Source organism: Zeugodacus cucurbitae, chromosome 6 (assembly GCF_028554725.1).
Source record: "Zeugodacus cucurbitae isolate PBARC_wt_2022May chromosome 6, idZeuCucr1.2, whole genome shotgun sequence".
NCBI classification, from domain to species: Eukaryota; Metazoa; Arthropoda; class Insecta; order Diptera; family Tephritidae; genus Zeugodacus; species Zeugodacus cucurbitae.
This window is the reverse complement of record NC_071671.1, coordinates 10,376,697-10,399,610: the sequence shown is the minus strand read 5'-3', so window position 1 is coordinate 10,399,610 and position 22,914 is coordinate 10,376,697. Positions and strand designations below refer to the sequence as shown.

The window sequence follows — 22,914 nt, the reverse complement described above, 5'->3', positions numbered from 1 at the left end:
TGTAATTTCTTCGGATGAAAATAAATCTTATTTGGAAGAAACCGAATACAATTATTATTTACATGATCTTCGGACGGAGTGATGTCAGCTGGAATGGCTAAAACATGTGTATATGATTGTTCGGGAAAGTTTACGAGTCTTGTAGATAATATTCCACTAAATAAGAACGTGATATCATCCCAAAACAAGAAGAACAATTAAAAGTTCCCAGTAGCTCTCCTTCCTAGGGACTCAATATATATATATATATATATAGCCGAACCACAAGAGCGCGCAACTCATTCCTCCTTTTTGCTTTTTGGCGCCAACTGGAAACACCAACTGACGCCAGGTCATTAGCCACTTGGTCTTTCCATCGGAGTGGAGGTTGTACTCTTCCGGGGCTTCCTCCAGCGGGTACTGCATCGAACACTTTCAGAGCTGGAGTGTTTTCATCCATCATCAAACAGCTCATCGTTCCATTTCCAAGAGGACCATAAATCTTGCGGAGAACCTTTCTCTCGAAAACCCCAAGAGTCTTCTCATCGGATGTTGTCATCGTCCAAGCTTCAGCGCCATACATCAGGACGGGAATAATATGTGTAATAAGATAGTAATATAATATAGGTGACTGGAACTGTTTGCCATTCGAGGCGTTACTCAAGAGGTACTCGCTGCACTGGTACACGGGTGGCTCTAAAAAACCAAGCGGTACTTAGAGCGATTACCCCGTATATAACAAAGTTCCGCTTGGTTAGAGAGAAGACTCAACTATCTATCAGCATATATGTAATAGCGTACATCTAATCTGTGTGCCGGGACATAAAGAAATAGCAGGGAACGAGCTAGCGAACGACTTAATTCGAACGGCTGTTGCAACAAAAGTGACAGACCCAGAACCTTTTTTGGCAGTGGATCCCCATCGACTCCCCTACTTTCAGCGTTATTCTGGAATTCATCAAGGAGCTGGGACTAATGGAGTTGTTGTAGACAATGTGAGGACACAAGTACTTTTAAGATCACTTTAAGATCCTCCCCCCTCTGAACACAAGTATAAAACTGTCTAGCTTACTTTTTAAATGCTAAGTTACCATAACTTAAATATTTTCGAAATTTTCCAACTTGTGGGCGTGGCAATAGTTGGGAATGCGTTCAAATGCAGCTCCATTCTCAGGCAGAAAATTAGTTTCATAAATTTTCTTTATAATGAACTACAACAGAAGCTTTCACTAACCCATGCAATACTTGTCATGGCAGCAGCAATGGATTGTTGCTCTTTTGTAACTGTGCAAATATTCACACACATATTCGCAGGTGCATGTGTATGTATATGTGCACACTAATGCAACAAAACAATTAAAAATTATTTATCGATTTGTTAAATGTACAGAAATAAATTCGCTTGCATTTGTTATTGTTTTGACTATTATTGTTGGCCTTGTTGCTGCAAACGGCCCGTTGGCAATGCATACAAATACAATGACGCCATTAAGCACACACACACACACACACACACACAGTCATATTAATCTATATTGGTATGGGTTTGTGTGTAAAAAGTGCGCGCAGACAGTTTGGGGTTGAGAAAGTGGGTGGCAAAAAAGCTAGAAACTTTCTCTTACTCTCTCACGTACACATACACAAATACACTCAAACATGTTTAGTTATGTTTGTAGAAATAATCGATGGTGTTTTCCACACTTAGCGATGAATTTTACGTGTGCGACGAAATACGAATTTACAACAGTCGGTAGTAGAGGTTGAAGCATTGTAGGCGACGCTACAAGGTTTGCGCGCGCCTAGAACTAGGCTGTAAGGGGCTGCATAGCAATTTACCAACACAGCCAGCTAGCTTTTAGACACGCCGCAGTGTCTCTGTGTCCGAACGGCCCACTAGTGCATTAGGAGATTGCGCCCTACTATGCCCAGACTCGGTGTGCGAGAGCATTTGAGAGCGTGAGCGCACCAAACGTTGGCAGGCAGTCAGTGAAACCGTTACAAACTTACCGTTACCCTGCGACAATCGCAATTATTATTCAATTGGCATTTGATGACAACACTCGGGATAACGGGACGGCTGGCTACACAGCAAACCAGCAGTTACAGAGCAACATAACTAAACAACAACAACAACAAGAACAAACTAAAACATTAACGCAGACAGCAAGCGCCTCTTAGTGTGTGTGCGCGTGTGTTAGTGGGCGTTGGGCGCACCACTTTGCTTGTTGTTGCTGCAACAAACTCGACAATTCATCGGCGTCGCCGTCGCCAAACACTACTCGTCCTCATCGGGTGCGCGTGAGCGCCGACTCTTCGCTGCCGACCGACTGCTGGCGCTTGTGACGCTGTGTTGGCCATATTTCATATGACAGTGTGTGTTGTGGCGGCCAACAGCCAGCAGCTGGCTGTAGCAACAGAAAAGCTTAGCTAAAGCGTTAAGTGTACGGATTTTCCATAGGTTGTAGTGTAGACGCCATTTTTTCACTCAGCCAACGCGCAAGTGTGTGTATGTGTGTGTGTGAAACGCCGCTGTACAAGTGTATGCGTGTTTGGGTTCTAAGGAAAAATATCTATATATTTTATTAACGGCAGTGGTGCAAGCTTGCAGCACAGCACGCCGCTGCGCTCATAAGGAGGAACACACGGCACAATGCGGAACACTTACTTTGGTTTTGGTAGTGTAATGGCAAAAGTGACGGGTAACGGTAACGGCGTCGGAGTCCGAAAAAATAACGGAGTCTGAGTGCGAGTCGATGAGACGCTATAACGGTGCCACACAAAACGTTTTCTGCGGCAAAGTGTGAGAAAAAATTTGTGTTGTGCACAGAAAAAAAAAAGAAAAAGAAAGCAGAAAAAAATCTGAAGTAAAAATACTGTCAAAGAAAAACGGCATTGGGTGGCACACACAAAGCGGCTGCCTGCCTGCCTGCCTGCTGTAGGCGCCACAAACGCTGGTGCATAAAGTTGGTGTTTGGCATTTTTTATTTTATTTATTTTTATTTAGTTCAACAAAGCAAAGCTTGCAATAATTCTTGAAGTGCAGCAAAGGCATTGCCCACCAAATAGAATAGTGTAAAAATTTTGCAGGCGCGTGGCAAGGACGACAGCAGCAAACATGTCTTTGGCGATGTTGGTGAGTAGTGAAAAAAAAATGTTTAATTCAATTTAGTTGAAGTAATTAATGCTTAATGGACAAATGGAATATTGATTGATTGACCAGCCATTAAATATGCTATATATATAGCAGCATGTATTTATGTATAGCAGCATGTATTTATGTATATATATATATATATATATATATATATATAGCTGTATGTGTAAATATATGTTTGTTTGTATGTGTGCGTGCTTTAATTCGACAAAAATTTTAAAATCAAATGATACAAACATTTTTATTGATTTTTCGCCAATGAAAAACAGTTGTTGGCTAGCCATATCGCTGCAATTGAAAAGTCGTCGTCAAATCGACTAGCCAGCCGACTAAACGCTGCGCAGCTCACACTGCTCATAGCTCACACTCGTCAGCATTTCTATGGATTTTTGCTGCTAAATAGCTGCACACATACAAGCATACACCACTAAGGCAAGGCAAAGCAAGGCAGGGCCTTCACGTCGTGTTCGGCGGTGGGCCTTGCAAACAGTTCAGCACGCTCATACTGCACACTGTCTGTCGACTGTCTAACGGTTTTTTTTTTGCGTGTCTTTCATTACAACTACTCAACTTACTCTTTCCTTAATTTCGCTTTTATAAGCACATATTTATTTAATTTGCTTCCCACAACTCGCACAAAGTAAGAAGAAGTTGGCACTCACACACACATGTCTGCGTCGGCCGGAAGCGTTAGCAGTCGCAGTAACAGCCAAGCAAAGGATATAAGCGCGTATGCCTGTGTTAAGCGCTGACTTAGCCCACACACCCTTACTACTTTTCGTTAATTTTTAATATACTCACTTACAAAATGTATCTATAACAATTTTTCAATGCAATTCCTTTGCACACAGCTAGCAAAGCAGCAAACAATGTCATTTGGCACACATACAGCTAAGTAAATATGCGACCAACCCACTCAAACGCACACGCTCAGTCAGTCCAGTCGCCTTGTTTGTCCATTTTCCTCTTACCAATCATATTCTCTTTCCACTTGTCGCTTTTTGCTGTTTTTAACGCTGTCTCTTTGCGCTCAACTTTCACACACAAACACACACACTCGCGTGATTTTACGCACCTTTCCATGTTCTGTCACTTTTTGTTTTGCTCCACAAATTTGCGCCCACTCTTGTTGTCTCACTCGACGCCACACACCATCTCACTCACTCACCCATGCGCTGCCACTCAGCGGCTTGTAGTTTGAGTTTGTTTTGTTTACCGTTTATTTGTGTCCCGTTGTACGCTCGCTCGCTTTGTTCGTTTTCCACTAGAATACCCAACAACAAGCCAGCTGACTGGCCGCTAGGTGGCGCGCGCGCTGGAATTTACGTTTTGAATTTAAATTATTTCGTGCACTGTGGCGCTGTTTTGACTCTATTCCGCAGCTATGCAGTGAGTTGTGTGAGCGTTTAGTGCAGTTTAATTGTGCTCTCGCTTGTATTAATTGACTGACGGATTTGTATTTGTTTTTGTATTTGTACGTGTGCGCAGGAATAATGAAAAATCACCGATATAAATTGGGGTTGTGCGTTCGTTTGTGGTCGAATGATTTTTGTGTATCTAAAAGAGTAGCAAACTTTGCAAATTTTTCACATTAACCCACTCATTGCCAGCGCGAGTTTAGAATTGAATTACTAGTTTTAGTAATGGGCAGTATTATTAAATCGGAATTTCTAATAGGAGGTAACGGGTGATTTTTTTGAGGTTAGGATTTTCATGCATTAGTATTTGACAGATCACGTGGGATTTCAGACATGGTGTCAAAGAGAAAGATGCTCAGTATGCTTTGACATTTCATCATGAATAGACTTACTAACGAGCAACGCTTGCAAATCATTGAATTTTATTACCAAAATCAGTGTTCGGTTCGAAATGTGTTTATCGACAAATTTTGTTCAGCGATGAGGCTCATTTCTGGTTGAATGGCTACGTAAATAAGCAAAATTGCCGCATTTGGGGTGAAGAGCAACCAGAAGCCGTTCAAGAACTGCCCATGCATCCCGAAAAATGCACTGTTTGGTGTGGTTTGTACGCTGGTGGAATCATTGGACCGTATTTTTTCAAAGATGCTGTTGGACGCAACGTTACGGTGAATGGCGATCGCTATCGTTCGATGCTAACAAACTTTTTGTTGCCAAAAATGGAAGAACTGAACTTGGTTGACATGTGGTTTCAACAAGATGGCGCTACATGCCACACAGCTCGCGATTCTATGGCCATTTTGAGGGAAAACTTCGGAGAACAATTCATCTCAAGAAATGGACCCGTAAGTTGGCCACCAAGATCATGCGATTTAACGCCTTTAGACTATTTTTTGTGGGGCTACGTCAAGTCTAAAGTCTACAGAAATAAGCCAGCAACTATTCCAGCTTTGGAAGACAACATTTCCGAAGAAATTCGGGCTATTCCGGCCGAAATGCTCGAAAAAGTTGCCCAAAATTGGACTTTCCGAATGGACCACCTAAGACGCAGCCGCGGTCAACATTTAAATGAAATTATCTTCAAAAAGTAAATGTCATGAACCAATCTAACGTTTCAAATAAAGAACCGATGAGATTTTGCAAATTTTATGCGTTTTTTTTTTTAAAAAAGTTATCAAGCTCTTAAAAAATCACCCTTTACATATTTGGTATATGGTGTTAAAGAGACAGCTCTTGACCAGATATAAAACCATCTCTGTTCTACCCCCACTGTGGTGATAACGGAAAAGGAAATAGTCTTTATACGCGATTAAGTTTGCACTCAAAGCGATCTCTTCGTATGCGACAAAGTCCCGCTTGGTCAGAGAATGGATCGATGGATTCAATAGTCTATAGCCGGCACACAAAGGGAAACGAAGTCGCCGACGAACTAGCACGATCTGCAGTGTCAACAAAACTGCTGGGTCCAGAATCCTTTATAGCGTTGGCGCCACACATAATCAGAAAGATTCCGGAATGAGGAAAGGACAGACAGGGAGGAACGCTGGCTGCAGACAGCGGATCTATTAAATATATATATATATATATTTGGCGTAGGAACCGCTTTAAGCGATTATAGCCGAATCCACCAGAGCGCGTCACTCATTCCTCCTTTTTGCTTTTTGGCGCCAACTGGAAACACCAAGTGAAGCCAGGTCACTTTGCACTTGGTCTTTCCACCGGAGTGGAGGTCGTCCTCTTCCGCGGCTTCCTCCAGCGGGTACTGCATCGAATACTTTCAGAGCTGGAGTGTTTTCTTCCATCCGTACAACATGACCTAGCCAGCGTAGCCGCTGTCTTTTTATTCGCTGAACTATGTCAATGACGTCGTATAAATCGTACAGCTCATCGTTCCATCGTCTGCGGTATTCGCCGTTGCCAATGTTTAGAGGACCATAAATCTTGCGCAAAACCTTTCTCTCGAAAACCCCAAGAGTCGTCTCATCGGATGTTGTCATCGTCCACGCTTCAGCGCCATACATCAGGACGGGAATAATGAGCGACTTATAGAGTTTGATTTTGGTTCGCCGAGAGAGTACTTTATTTTTCAATTGCCTACTCAGTCCAAAGTAGCACCTGTTGGCAAGAGTGATTCTGCGTTGGATTTCAAGGCTGACATTGTTGGTGTTGTTAATGCTGGTTCCCAGATAAACGCAATTATCTACAACTTCAAAGTTATGACTGTTAACAGTGGGAGCCAAGACGCGAGTGCGCTGACTGTTTGTTTGATGACAGGAGATATTTCGTCTTGTCCTCATTCACCACCAGACCCATACGCTTCGCTTCTTTATCTAGTCTGGAAAACGCAGAACAAACGGCGCGGTTGTTGCTTCCGATGATATCAATATCATCGGCATACGCCAGGAGCTGTATACTCTTGTAGAAGATTGTATCCTCTCTATTTAGTTCTGCAGTTGGTATTATTTTTTCCAGCAATAGATTGAAGAAGTCGCACGATAGTGAGTCACCCTGTCTGAAGCCTCGTTTGGTGTCGAACGGCTCGAAGAGGTCCTTCCCGTTCCTGACGGAGCTTTTGGTGTTGCTCAACGTCAGCTTACATAGCCGTATTAGTTTTGCAGGGATACCAAATTCAGACATCGCGGCATAAAGGCAGCTCCTTTTCGTGCTATCGAAGGTAGCTTTAAAATCGATAAAAAGATAGTGAGTATCGATTCTTCTCTCTCGGGTCTTTTCCAAGATTTGGCGCATGGTGAATATCTGGTCCATTGTAGATTTTCCAGGTCTAAAGCCACACTGATAAGGTCCAATCAGTTCGTTGACGGTGGGCTTTAGTCTTTCACACAATACGCTCGACAAAACCTTATATGCGATATTGAGGAGACTTATATCACGGTAGTTGGCGCAGATTGTGGGGTCTCCCTTCTTATGGATTGGGCAGAGCACACTAAGATTCCAATCGTCAGGCATGCTTTCTTCCGACCATATTTTACAAAGAAGCTGATGCATGCACCTTATCAGTTCTTCGCCGCCGTATTTGAATAGCTCGGCCGGTAATCCATCGGCCCCCGCCGCTTTGTTGTTCTTCAAGCGGGTAATTGCTATTCGAATTTCTTCATGGTCGGGTAATGGAACATCTATTCCATCGTCATCGATTGGGGAATCGGGTTCGCCATCTCCTGGTGTTGTACTTTCATGTATATGTTATTAAATATTGAAGTATTTAAGTGTTTAATAAACCTACCAAGAAACAAATTATGAATTCTGATGGGACGGTATACAGGTCACTGTAAGCTCAGGAAGCATTTGTACAATCTGGGCATAATCTCATCAGAAACCTGCTATTAGAATGTGTAACACTTCACAGGAACAGGAGTAAAATTTTTAGACTCCACCAATCCCAGCACCATTCTGAAATTTATAGGAGTGCTGCGACTGATGGAGTTGTTGTAGACATTAGGAGGGCACAATTGATATGCACAGGTTGCAGTTTATATTCTATATTGACTTGAGGACCCCTATCTAACAGTAGAAACAAAAGTACAAAAGAACAACCTTCCGCTCTTTATTCATAAACACACTTTTTGACATGGCCAAGGAAAGCATCCGAAAGTATGACCAGTTCCAATTCCATGTTCCATAAGGTTCGTTTGTATTGTATTAATATGCTTTAAGGGGTTACATGGGTTTTGTCGGGTAAAAAAAAGGCCTATTTCAATATTTTTTCTATGTAAAAAATTAGTTATTTAACTTTTTTCAAACTTTTTTTGTCTTATTTCTGAAATCTTCAAAAAAAAAATAGAACTCCTCCATTGTGACGTCATTTCCGGTGACCCGTCGGAAAAAAGGTGCGTCCGCCCGCGTTGTCAGCATAACTCATGACAGGATCATCATCATCATTCAAAAAATTGAAAAAATCCAAACATAAAATAAAAATTTTGGTCAAATTCGCTAGACTTTTTTTTAATAGTTGTAATTGAAAAAAATCCTTCGCCCAAACACGGGTAAATTGTATCTCGAACACCTGTGCAAAATTTCATCAAAATCTGTTGAGTAGTTTTCGAGAACATTTGACAACCGATTTTGAAAACACTGTTCCGAGAAAAATGCGTTTAAAGTTTTGAGTAACAATAATACCTAACATGGAGCGCCCAACTTCCAAGGGCTATTATACGGAACGACTTGAAAATTACCCACGAAACCCATATAACCCCTTAAAAGTGTACATAATCGGTTTTGGACTGAAACTACTGAGTTATCCACCTGATATTTCCAACGGAGTGGAGCTCCTCCTATTCCCCGGCTTTCACCAGTGGGTACACTTTCAAAGCTGGAGTGCTTTCGACCATTCGGACGACATGACCTAGCCAGCGTCGCCGCTATCTTTTTATTCGCTGAACTATTTCGTATAACTCGTACTCACCATTGTCAATGTTCAAAAGGCCATAAATCTTAAGCGATAAAACCTTTCCCTCGACAATTCCTAATGCCGGAGTTCATCGGAGGACATAGTCCACTACCATTCGTAAGTAGTTTGCTAAAATAGAATATGGACTCTAATATTGAAACCGAAGATTAATAACGCAGTGGACGTCTAAGAGATTCTATTAGGGTCGAAAATAGCAAATAAAAAATCAAAATGATTTGAAAGGCAGTAATATCATGTCACCAGCCACTTTCAAGAAATGTTAATTATAACCGAAAGATAAACACCGGGACTTAGGTATATTTTAAAGCAGCGTTGTAAAGTTCTACTTCTCTATTTTTCAAGGAACTTTCTTAAGGTTAGAGAATATATTGCGTATCTTATAAAATAATACAGAATTTTTGAACTTTTTTAAATCAATACTGTATTATTATTATAGTTAGAACAAAGGTTTAGGAAAATGTCCTTAAATAACAGCGGCACATCCAGCGTCCATCTGACGCATACCATTAATACACCTCAAGTAGGCTTTTCACTTTACTACATATGTACATATCGTATCGGCTTCTATAAATATATCTGAAAAAATCACAACACCAAGTGCTCATGTCAATTTATGCATGCAGTTAGGTGCAACAACTACTTGCGCCCAGTAACCCAATTTCAGCGCGCATAACTCCAGCGCACATGTGCACCTTACCTTACCTTACAGCTTGCGAGAGCCCCGCATACCAAAATCATAACAGCACATCCGTTTACAAGGAAGCCCTACTGACTCACTGGACACACACACACACACACATGCAACGCCGGCAAGCCAGTTTTCCCCATCATTATCGATGTACACGCTCCTTGAAACGCACAACCTAATTTCAATTTCCAACTCACTCAACAGGTTTCCCAACAACAACAACAGCGGGAGCAACAGCAATTACAAAGCCAATAAAAACTGCAACAAGAAAAGTAAAAATTGGTAGTAAATCCATATTGACCTTCTTGCGTTGCAGCACAGCATTATATCACTGTTATGTGTGCGTATGTATGTATGGTATGTCTGTCTGTCTGTAGTACTCCTGTCAAGCCATTTGGCGCACCACTCGGACATGGTCCGACCGGCCAGACGTAAGCGCAGGCAACCAATGCCAATAAGTTGCACTCATACAAGATTTCAGTTATGTTGAGACTGCACTTCAAAGAGCCAAAGAGCCATCGATCGAGCGCCACAAACACCGTTGCAGATGTTGTTGGCTCAATGATCGCCAAAGCAAGCTCGTACGCACGTATGTATGTATGTACTCAGCGCCCTTCCCTCCACAACCGAGTAGACGGCTGTTCAAGAATATCGGTACAACAACAAATTTCGTAATCATTCGATACGTTTTTCCTGTCCAAACGGCGGCCTGCAGAGTGTAGGTGCATGCAGTGGCGTAGTCTTTGTTGGTGTAAACCCCTCAGGTGAATCTCATGAGTTTGCAAAACTGGTTTTGACGTATTGTACACATACACACACAGTCACTGATGTATGTATTGCATTTGGTTTGACGACGATAAATATGGGGGAACTCTCTTTACGTGCGGATGCTGCAATCCTCATTGTTGTGACTCTTTCAATGTTACTGTTATTGTTGTTGTCATTATTGCTGATCATTCACTAACTGGTTTAATACACGCTCTGTGTTGACTTTGCCCATTGGATCATTCATATTCGCATACATACTTACGTACTTACAAAATATATGCGAGTTTGTGAGGTAGACACTTGTTATTTGATGACGAAAGTGCCCAGATAGCAACTATGCTAGGCTTGTGTTGGCTACTTTGTTGCTGCCGTTCGGACTACTTCACCACTCGTCTCGTCTCTCAGCATCACCTCACCTCTCAGATCAGTCTGTGCATCACCTCTGCTGCTCGTTGTGACTTTCAATTTCACTGAGTTTGAATAAGGTGATTTGCCCGACACGTTTTGCTACGAGCGCTCGCTCGTTTTATGGAAATTCCATAACTAAATTGCAACGTCTCAATGGACCAGTGAGTCAGAATGAGGTAGCGGTGAAAAGCTTTCATAGATAATTTTATAATTTTCTGGTTTTAATGATAGAGTGATAAATCGATTGATTGTCGTCAATCTAGTGTTTTCTATTTGACGTCACACTCATACTGTTTTTTAGGTACTATACAAACTCTGGAGTTTGAATTTTGTACGACAACCACTTATAGCGAAAAATTCTTATCTGAAAAGAAAAATTAACTACCTTTTACAACATTGTCGGGGAAGTTGTGATATCTTCAAATTATTTTTACGTTAGAACTTCTAGAGGCAGTAAAAACCTATCTATTTAATATAACCCTAAATATAAGAAATTAATTCAATATATTCTACAAAATAAACCCATGGCAAGTTTGAACTCCAACTTAAGCCTGTTTTTAATTGAGTCAGAAAAGAATAATAGAACAACGAATAATTCAAATTAAATATATATATTTGGTGTAGGAACCGCTTTAAGCGATTATAGCGAATCCACCAGGGCGCGCCACTCATTCCTCCTTTTTGCTTTTTGGCGCCAACTGGAAACACCAAGTGAAGCCAGGTCACTTTGCACTTGGTCTTGGAGGTCGTCCTCTTCCGCGGCTTCCTTCAGCGGGTACTGCATCGAACACTTTCAGAGCTGGAGTGTAAAGAGTGAAGAACTAAATTGAGTACTCTATAGGGTGACCGATAGAAAACCTCGTAATAGTTGACAAACATTTAAAATAGAGAGCAACGGAAAAAAGTGAGTTTTAATCGGGTATTCCCCTAAATTGTACTTAACTGCTTATTTCTGATGAAAAATTAGAGTCATAGATTAAATAATAAATAAACAAAATTAGACAGATAGATAGATAGATAGATAGAAATACTTTCTCACAAGGTAAATTGTACAATCGGTTTGAAGAACAACGAAAAAAATAAATGTCCAGTCAGTGAGGAGTTACTAAAGAAAAGGGTGATAAAGTTCCACGCTGATATTAAGGAAACGGAAGATAATTTCCATACTAGTTCCGCATGGATATCTGAATTAAAGTCCCGCTTAGGAGTTCAACTGTTAAAAGTGGTCCGGAAAAAACTGTTGGCCGACACACGAGTCATTTATTACTATTTATGAGCTTTAGCTTTGCAAGGACCAAATTTATAACGTAAATGAGACCGGTTTGTTTTGGAGAATACTTCCTAATAGAACGTATGTAATACTAATGATGTTCTCTTCGGGGAAAAACAGCTAGAATCCCTGTTATTGTATGCGCAAATACAACTGGTTAGCATAAAGTTAATCCACTAATAATTGGGGGAACTTTCATCCATCTATTATTATTTTCATACCATGTATTTCAAGAAACACACTGAAATCGATATTGAAAAATTGAATGCAATCGAAAAAAACGAAACGATCAATTTTGAGAAAGACGCCGCCAATATGAAAGAATCTGATGATTATGAGTAAGAAGATGTATCCGCCACAAATCTTGTAGAATCTACTGAATCGATAAAGCTATCACATGGACGAAGCCCAACACTACTGATTATACTAGTAATAATTCTTCTTCTTGACTGGCGTAGACACCGCTTACGCAGTTATAGCCGAGTCCACAACAGCGCGCCACGCGTCTTTCCTTCTGGCAGAGAGATCTTTGGAATTGGTTATACTAAGCGAAGCCAGGTCCCTCTCCACCTGGTCCTTCCATCGGATTGGAGGTCTCCCTCTTCCTCGGCTTCCACCAGCGTATACTGCATCGAACACTTTCAGAGCTGGAGCACTTCCGTCCATTCGAACAACATGACCTAGCCAGCGTAGCCGCTGTCTTTTTATTCGCTGAATTATGTCAATGTCGTCGTATAACTCGTACAGCTCATCATTCCATCTTCTGCGGCCAATGTTTAAAGGACCATAAATCTTCCGCAAAACCTTTCTCTCGAAAACTCCTAGTGCCGTCTCATCGGATGTTGACATCGTCCACGCTTCTGCGCCGTAAAGTAGGACGGGAATGATAAGCGACTTGTAGAGTTTGGTTTTTGTTCGTCGAGAGAGGACTTTACTTTTCAATTGCCTACTTAGTCCATAGTAGCACCTGTTAGCAAAAGTGATTCTGCGTTGGATTGCCAGGCTGACATTGTTATTACTGTTAATGCTGGTTCCCAAATAGACGAAATTATCTACAACTACAAAGTTATGACTGTCAATAGTGACGTCGGAACCAAGACTCGAATGCGCTGACTGTTTGTTTGACGACAGGAGATATTTCGTCTTGTCCTCGTTCACCACCAGACCCATACGATTCGCTTCCTTATCCAGTCTGGAAAAAGCAGAACTAACGGCCCGGGTGTTGTTTCCAATATATCGATATCATCGGCGTTCGCCAGTACCTGTACACTCTTATAGAAAATTGTACCTTCTCTATAGTATTATTTTCTCCAGCATCAGGTTAAAGAGGTCACACGATAGTGAGTCACCGTGTCTGAAACCTCGTTTGGTATCGAACGGCTCGGAGAGGTCCTTCCCGATCCTGACGGACCTCATGGTGTTGCTCAACGTCAGCTTACACAGCATCGCGGCGTAAAGGCAGCTCCTTTTCTTGCTGTCGAAGGCAGCTTTAAAATCGACAATGAGATGGTCTGTGTCGATCCACTTTTCACGGATCTTTTCCAAGATTTGGCGCATGGTGAATATCTGGTCAGATGTAGTTTTTCCAGGCCTAAAGCCACACGGCTTTAACGGTGGGCTTTAGTCTTTCATACAGTACGCTCCATAGAACCTTATAAACGATGTTAAGTAGGCTTATCCCACGGTAATGGGCGCAGATAGTGGGGTCTCTCTATTAATAATTAGTTCACTATATTCAGACACGGATCCCACCAACATACATATATCCGACACGACTATTGCAGAAGTTGCCAAGAAGTAGAAGAGGAGGAGACAGGGAACATCTTCTATGTGGATGCAAGGATTTGTACAGGAAAAGAAAGATAACGATCGGTCACGATTTTTTGACGATGTCTTTGAAGGTGCATTGAACAACTCTATCAAGACCTCTTGGATGGTTCAGAGATGACATGGTAGTGTGAGGGGATTGTAGTCCCGGTGGAGTCACAATGGGTACATAATTTTAGTACCTCCTAGGTACTAGCTATTGCACTTTAAGCGAAACCATTTCATTATAGAATATTTATTTGGTTATTGGTCTGAAATCTTCTACGTCTCGATAATCTTCTTATATTTATATTCCAGTCATGTTAAGTGAATAATAAAACTATGTGATGTGATGGCTTTCTTATTGATACCAACTGGTGGTTGAATGAGACTCTTTAGCATTGCATTAACCAGCGTTCGGGTGATTTAAGGGGTATTTTTTACCATTCCTCCACCAGCGTCCTCTTGAACTGATCTTTTTGGAAATTTTATGTTCGTGAATATTTCTTAACGCCAAAGTCCGCAAATATTCGATGTCCATCAAGTCAGACGGCTTTGAAACAGTTTAGTATGTTAAGGTATATAGTCCAATAGACTCTCATGAAACATAATCCATTATATTACCACCACCAGACATAAGACCCCAGAAGTCCAAATTAAATATGTTAGATTTTGATACACCTATTCTCTGTACACCTTGAGAGGTTTTTCTAACTTATAAATTTTCTTCATTCGGATACTAAACTCTTAAAACTATGATCGGGAAAAACTCAGCGGTTAATTTATGCTCTACATATGTATGACTTCCCTAATTCTTGTTGCAACTTAAGAGCCAATTTTGTTGCGAGTAGCTTCGGATTCGCTTCAATTTTTCGAACAATAAATCGCTAATCATCATTTTAGCTCACCTCAATTGCATTGCGCTTTCATTTCGATATCACGTGTACGTTCACAGGTCAACAAGTGCAATTGTAAAATACCGCGCAAAAATCTGGAAGTTCCAGTAGCGCATTTATTTCCGGATTTTCTAAACAAGTAAACAGTACTTTCGAGATTACTGCATGAGATCACAACAATGACGTACGAATGTGCATATTTGCATTGATGCAAGTCACGCTATAAAATAGCCACCCGGCGCATAGGGAGTCCCCACTTCCCACAACCTGAATGATTTCCGCAAACAATGTAGAATGCATTCGACAATTTACATCCACAAGTGTAATGCATGTATTGGCGAGCTTCGGTTTAGCCCTTATCATGCATCACAAGCCGGTGTCTGTGCTCGTATACAACGATTACGCGCTCAATTCTATGAGTCACGACTTGCCGACTGCCCGAGCTAGAACCCCCTATGTATATGAATCTCAGTTAGTCGTCGCGCTTCGCTGCAACTAACGCTGCCGGCGGCAGTGGTGGTGGTAGCAATAGTACAATGTTCTAAGTCCAATCGCGATCTCACTTATCACAATATCTGCCTTCTATGAATATTCGTAGGCGCATTATAGAGCAACCACCAACGCCACCGAACGACTGAACTACAAAACATACAAACAAACACATCTCATAAGTGTATGTATGTATCTCAACAATCTGAAGCGCTAAAAACGAACATGGTTCGAAGCGAAAATGAAAAGCGAAGCGAAATCCATGATCATCAGTTAAAGGTATGGCCTTTCGGCAAAATTAAAAAAATAATAATAATAATAACAACAGCAACAAGAAACAAGAAACAAGCAACCCACATAAAACCTGAGCAGGCGTTTTGGTATACCAAATTGACCTGTACCGCACCACTACCCCTCAACGGCACACAGTGCACGGTGATTTGTGCCCGATTGCCGATCAACTTGGCAGCGTTGCTTTAGCGGTGATGAGACATGCCATGGTACGACAAATAACAACGACAAGAAATAGTGTCGAAGGGGCAAAAATACATATGTACATACTTACATACACCGGCATACCAGCAGTCAGCATTATTGAAGCAGCCAAGAGTCACTCAGCCAGCCAGTTGACCATGCAGTTAACCCACCCTACTCGACCACATGTGCATGCCGATACATACATATGGTTATATATAGCTGTGTGTAAATATTTCGCTGTTGCTGTTGTTATTTTCCCCTCTCACTCTGACCTGCGCGCCCATATATTCACAAGCCACTCTTCTTTACTGCTCACCCACTCAGCAGCTGGTACCGGCGCCGATACTGTTGATTATGGCAGCGCACAGTGGTGCATGCAATGTTGAATTATGGAAAATTTTAATTATTGATATTTTAAACTCTATGAATGAATAAATTAATTTTTACTAAACTTGATAATACAGTGGAACTTCCATAACTCAAACTTCAATAAGACGAAGATCGCCATAACTCGAACACTTAAATTGGCAATAGCGTTTAGAAATCAAATTTCATACAAATTTCCTTCCATAACTCGAAGTTCCCCACGACTCGAACTCATGAATGGGCAATAGAAGTCAAATCTCATACAAAATTCTTTCCATAAATCGAACTTTTCGACCAGGGCATAATACAAAATTTAAAAATTTACTATCGAGGCAGTATTTTAAAGGAGTCTCTCCATATCGTTTGGAGGCTAACAAAAAATATGATATTATAATCATGGCTTGCATAAATCATGCAACAAAGGCATGGGATACAGACATCAATAGCCAAACAATAGCAAACTGCAACGAACAAAATTGCAGATTACATTTTAAAAAGTTTTATGTACATATGTACGTTATGCGAAGCAAATAAATAAAAATGTGTATAAATCTATATTTTGCAGATTTTTTTTAAATTTCATGTTTTAATGGAAATTCTGTAAATCGAAGTCTCTCTAACTCGAAGTTTTTTGGTGGATTATGGTGATTCGAGTTAGAGAAGTTCCACTGTAGTTTAAAAACGTAACTTGTGCTATCTGAAATAAAAAATGAGATCACGAATGGCGCGAATATGGCGAAAATGATTAACAAAGATAACATACATTAACAAAATTCCTATTAAAGAAAAAATATTTGTTTCGATTTAACGCATAATGCCGCAGTGAGGCTATAATTAATTTTCAGGAGAATAGGTGCTATTGAGTTCAAGTACCATCGTGGCCTGATTTTTATAGTCTCGAGAAAACCGGGTTTAAAGCTTTACGTGCTGAACTGGCTATTTTTTGACTATTCTACTCTCTATTCTTAAGACCCTTAAGTGTACTTTAAATTTCTGTAGCAAACATATATAAATTAATAATTTCTAAAAATACACTTGAACTTCCCTAACACAAATCAACAAATGAAAACTTCAAATATAGAATTATACATAGGTTTCTTTAGTTATTTACTTCGAATAAAGTTTAATTTTGTTTGCTGCAATTTGCTATTGTTTGGTTCTCATGCCTTATAACACGATTTATACAATTCATAAGTGTAATATTTTTTTCGCATACGATATAGGAACTATTTTAAAATTCTGCCACGATAGTAAAATTTTTAATTTTGTATTATGGTGGAACTTCTATAACTCGAAGATCTCCATAACTCGAACACACGAATTGGCAATAGCGTTTAGAAGCCAAATTTCCTTCCCTAACTCGAATGCTTGAAGTGACCATAGAAAGCAACTTTCATACAAATTGCCTTCCATAAATCGAACGTTTTGGTCAGGACATAATATAAAATTTAAAATTTTACTATAGAGGCAGAATTTTAAAAGAGTCCTTCTATATTGTACGGAGGCAAACAAAAAATATAATATTACACATATGGATTGCATAAATCATCTAACAAAGACATGGAATATAACATTCGAAGTTATAGAAATTTGAGATTTAAATTCCTCAAGCTTTTGCACAATAGAACATTTGATAAATGGAATGTTACTTCACTTTCACGAAATCACCTTCGTTCCTTATTCTTACAGCCTGTTAAACATATAATCCGTGTATAACAGATTCTGTATTGTCAACATTTAAAAACGCTATAAGGACTTTTAGTATAAGAGTACACTATTTCTAAATTTCCAAACATGATTAAAAAATATATAGCGATACATCAATGAAGACACATTGAATAAAGCTTAAAAATGTCTATAATCTCAAAGTGTTTAAGATAAAATTCTATTAAACACAATTTAAAAATATTCTCAGATACCGATGAAAAGTTCAATCCACTGCAGTTGTGATCATCTTACTTTTACATTTTCATCGTGTTATTTTATTGCCAACGACATTTCTCTTGAGAAATACATTGACAAATGTAGTCAATATTTAATTAATTGGTAAAAAATTAATAATTTAAAGAATGGTGGAAATTTCAGAACTACAGTAGAATACGTCAAAGCCTCCAACTCGACAATATTTTTCGAAATTTTTGACTTTTCTCTTAAGTGTTTCTTGAAAATCACAATATTTTGGTTTCCGAAAATAGATTCTTAAGTCAAGTTATTTTTTTATATATGCACATTTACATCGTCTTCAGCTTTTAATTGCACTAATTTCTTTAGAAATTCTCTCCTTTCGCACACACTGTGCGGCGTCAGACATTGATTGTTTTTTTCTATTCTGCTTTTTTTATTTTGCGCTTTAGGCGGGTGGGTTGAAGTTGAAGCCGCTAATGTTCTTGTAATTTTTGTTGTAGTCGGTTAACATACATACAAAAATTAGGTAGGCGAGTAGGAGGTAGCTGTACACAAAGTCCGTCGCAGTCTACCACCATACAACCCAACCGCGTCGCACCTAACTGCGGCGACCTTTTGTTATTACTCTTGCAATTTTGTTGTTTTTCTTCCGATTCCGCTTTGTGCGATCATTCGGCGTAAGGTGGCTGGTGGCGACGGCAATGCGTTAGCCTGCTGGGTTGTTGGTGGCGGCGGCGGCGGCGTTGGCGCGCACAATGGTTCTTAATGCCTCTGCCTGACTCCGCTGGCTCTGTGACTGACTGCCTACCCGCACAAGAGTGCGCGTGCAAGTGTGTGTGTGTATGAATGCATGTGTTGACACTCGACGGCGACTCGGCGCTGCCCCGTTGTCGTTGTCGTTTTCTGCTTTCTGTTTTGTGTGTTTTTCGTTTTCAACGCCAATCGCGCTGGGGTAGGCGCTCAGCCTCACGCTACCGCCTGCACAGTTTGTCGGAATTTATTGAAGTGAACGGTTGTTGTGTTTCTGTGAAGCGGTAAAAAATAATTCGCATGTGCTTAGTGCGTCGCTCCACTAGCTTTGCTATATCTTTTGTTATTTCCACATACAATTACTACAAGTGACAACCTAAACAAAAAATAATATTTTTAAAAAGAAAAATCAAAAAAGTGAAAAGCTTTAACTTAACTATAAATTAAAAAGTGTGTAAAAAAGGTGAAGCTTAACTAACATTGTGTGAGAGTGTGTGTTATTAATGAAAACAATTTACGAAAATTCGAGTTTTGAATTAAATAGTGAATTTTAAATTTATTTGTGCGAGTGTACATTTGTTAAGCGGCAGATAAACAAAAAGATTGAACGGTAGTTCGGTTGATAGCTAGTCCTACCACCCCCTTAAGTGCTTGTCTGCAATAAAATGACGCAGATTTGGTGTTTGTAAGCAGTTAAAGGATTATTGACTTTTTATTTGAAATCTGGTATGTTTGATTTATTAATTGTATTTTTGTAAAAATATTTTTAGTTAAACTTATTTAAATTTTTATTAAAAATTATGCTGGATGCTAGTGAATGTTTGGTTATAATATTATTTATAAGTTTTAATTTATTTTTTAATTAAATGCAAAAGGTGACTTACATACATAGCTTTGACGAGCTTTTTATAAAAAAAAATTAAATTAAAAAATTTTCAGCGAATTTAATGCATATAAAACCGCTTTAAAATATAATTTTGGGCTTTATTTGACTTTTTTGTAAATTTTATTCTAAAAATTAAGCGTTCTGAAGACTTTGATAGTATTTTTTATTTATAAATGTTATTTCAACATAAATATGTACGTAATTCGTCAAAATTTAGTAAAAATTGTGAAATGCTAAAAAAGCTTCGTCACCGGTTCTAAAGCTTAAGCTACAAAACTTTTTCGAAGAAGAACTTAATGCTTTAGCACTGTTCTCCTTCAATATAAAAACGTTTGAATCACTTAAATTTTATTTCAATTAAAAAGAAAACTTGTTTCACATAAGCGGGTTTCACTGTAGTGTGTTGTCAATGTCAATATTAGCACATTTACACACACACACAGGTCAATTCAGCCGCTGAAATCATGTCCTAGTTCCTAGCGCTGGCATTTCAAGGCCACTTTACACAGGTACTCCACAGGCAACAGCCTCTCACACAATTTCAGCAGCAAAACTGCTTTGAAATTTTCACCGCATTAGTTTCTTAGAAATACGAAATTTACGATATTTAACACCTCACTTACGTCTCGTTAATTGCTACGCTGCTCGATTTTCTACCTGTCGGCAGTTTGCCCATTTTAAACAGAGCGCACCAGTCAACCCAAACCCAACCACCGCACAGTCAAGCAAATATTTATTTGTATTTGTGTGTGTGTGTCATGTAGCCAAGAGTTATGCCCGGTTGCGTGCAATGCGCATATTTTCCATCTCCTCTTCCGCTTGTATTCTCCCTCTTATGCGCTATAACTACTCCAACGCCAACGCTTTGGCGGAAATTGCTTGTTGCGTCTGCCTCACTCTACCGTCGCTACAAGGTATTCTATACACATTGGTTTGAATGTATTTGTGTGTTTGTATTTAGTGTACGTGCAGTTTAGTGTAAGTGCAGCTGCAACCCACATATGCGCGCACACACACACACTCATACCCAATCGAGTCACTGCCAATCCTCCCCAACGGCAGCGCATAGTTGCTTGGTCATAAAAATCGCAATGTTGTCGTCCAAAGTCTACATAGTCAGCGCATAGGAGTGTACCCTCTTTTTAGTTATCGCCTTAATGGAGGGTTGCCAATGCATGTGCATAAATGCATTGCAGTTTGCATTTCAGCCACCCTACAGCCCTAGGCGATTATTTCATATTAGCGTGGAAATAGAAGTTTGCTTACAAGTAACTGTCCGACTGTGCTCGCCTATCTGAGTCACCATCTTTCCCTGCGTCGCTGTCTCAACTCAATTGGCCACAGCAACATGTTGCGCCAACTGTTGAGCCGCCTGCCGCCTTCATAGAAATACACTTACCACCCGCTGGTTGGTTCATGCCTATCTACTTATCTACATCTGGGACGAATCCAGCATGTATTTTTATTTTAACGGCGCGTTACCCAACCTTTAGCAATGCACACATTCTCGCACACCAACCGTTATGAACTTCAAATCAACAAATATTTTTTGCCTTCCGACTTTCGCCTACTTTCATCTGCTTCCTTAAGTGCATATGTTTGTGTGCACCTAACAACCATGTCTTCCCAATAGTCCTGTTTGATCTGTCTGTTTAACCACCAATATACTTTCAATGTATCCGTATAGTTTTGTTCTCGTTGGTATCATCTTATAGTTACCACCCATATTGCTCTTCAACTCTCCATTCACATGTCTGTAATGTTTGCTTCTCCATGTGTTCCTCCTTCTAGGCCCTTCTTAAGTTTCTATGCGGAATAATACCATTACCACCGCCACCACCAGCTAACCAAGCGCTCGCATTGGACGTCGACTTTCGCCGTTCCTAGCTGCCTACGCTGCGTCAGCGTCAGCTTACCAAACTGCGATCGTTGTTTTGTTTGTTGCTTTTTTGATTTTTTTTTTATTTTTTTATTACTTTTGCATTTCCACCCCAGAAATGCTTGCTGGTTCGTCTGATGTGTGGCTTGTCTGGCTCTCGGGCTGCTTGCCTGCTTGTCAAAAAACCAACCCAGTCCCGGAGACATGCCTACACATTAGTTACATACGTACATATGCGCGTGTGTTTTGAGAAATTTCCAATTTTTTGTTGACATTCTGTGTTCCTTGTGTGTGCGTCTGTGACTCGTTAGTTGTGTATCGGAATTTGGTGCGCTTTCATTTTTTGGGTTGCTCTTTCGGGTGTCTTTCGCGCATTTCGTTTCGTTTTTTTTACATAAGTATCCCCTTGGGTTTTTGTCTAGTTCTTCAAAAGAATATTTTGGGATTTTAAGGTTTGCGAAGGGTTGGTACAATACAAAACCTAACCTATTGTTCGGTAGTTGTGTCAATGAGCTCCAAGATACTTCTGATTTGATACAATCACTTGCAGTTTAAATTGAGCGAAAGAAGAAGTTCAAAGAAGATCCTTAAATATGACACATCTAATGTGAAAATATACGCACATTTCAGTCGGAATCATAAATTGTCAGCTTGGGATGGGCAAAACTCATTGTTAAGATCTCTAAAATGTCAATAAAAGATTTTTCGAAGTTTAGAACGAACTTCAAAGCACCTGCCTCTAGAGTTAACGCAATTAGATTATAATCTATCCAGTTTAACTTTTTTGTCTCCATATATCCACCCTTAAGATCTATCATGCTACTTTCCTCCCCACCGATCCCATCTCATCGAAACCCTTTCGAAAACCCAACCTGCATTTCTTTTTGAGTTACCTTCTCATTAGCGCTAACCTGTTGCTATACGATATCACCATAATTGGTTTAATATTTCAACACTGTTGCATGCATCCTGATGGCGACGAAGAGAAACCCCACAAATACACGGCGGCGCTTCGTGCACCTACCACCGCAAATGCTGAAGGCTTTCTCACGCGGTAAATGGAGGGAAAGTCGCCGCAGGATGTCCTGTGCATACATATTTACGTGAATATGGGTATAAAATTGCTTTATCTACATATAGGCGACCCCTCTTTTGTCGGGCAAACTGTGCCGGTCGGTCCGGTGTACAAAGAAATTCAATTACTACGCACTTCCCGTGCCCATTCGCCAGAATGTGCCGCCAACGACAACACATGTTGCACGAATACTCGTATTTAGGGTGGGGGCCGCATGACAGCGCAGCCAATGAACTATATATACTCGTAATTAGATACAGTGCCGAGTGCTACA

General features: G+C 40.1%; 1 protein-coding gene across 3 annotated transcripts in view; it reads left to right on the top strand.

Moving 5' to 3' along the window:
* Window positions 1-1,868: 1,868 nt before the first annotated feature.
* The window catches only part of LOC105210934 (protein charlatan), a 45,422-nt gene continuing 24,376 nt past the window's right edge, over window positions 1,869-22,914 (top strand). Inside the window, exon 1 of one of the 3 annotated variants that reach the window (XM_054233240.1) lies at window positions 1,869-3,112. The gene's annotated coding sequence lies outside the window, so the exon portion shown is untranslated. Of the gene's footprint in view, window positions 3,113-19,019; window positions 19,527-22,914 lie in introns of those variants that run through there. The other 2 variants (XM_011182144.3, XM_054233241.1) reach the window with 2 other exon arrangements.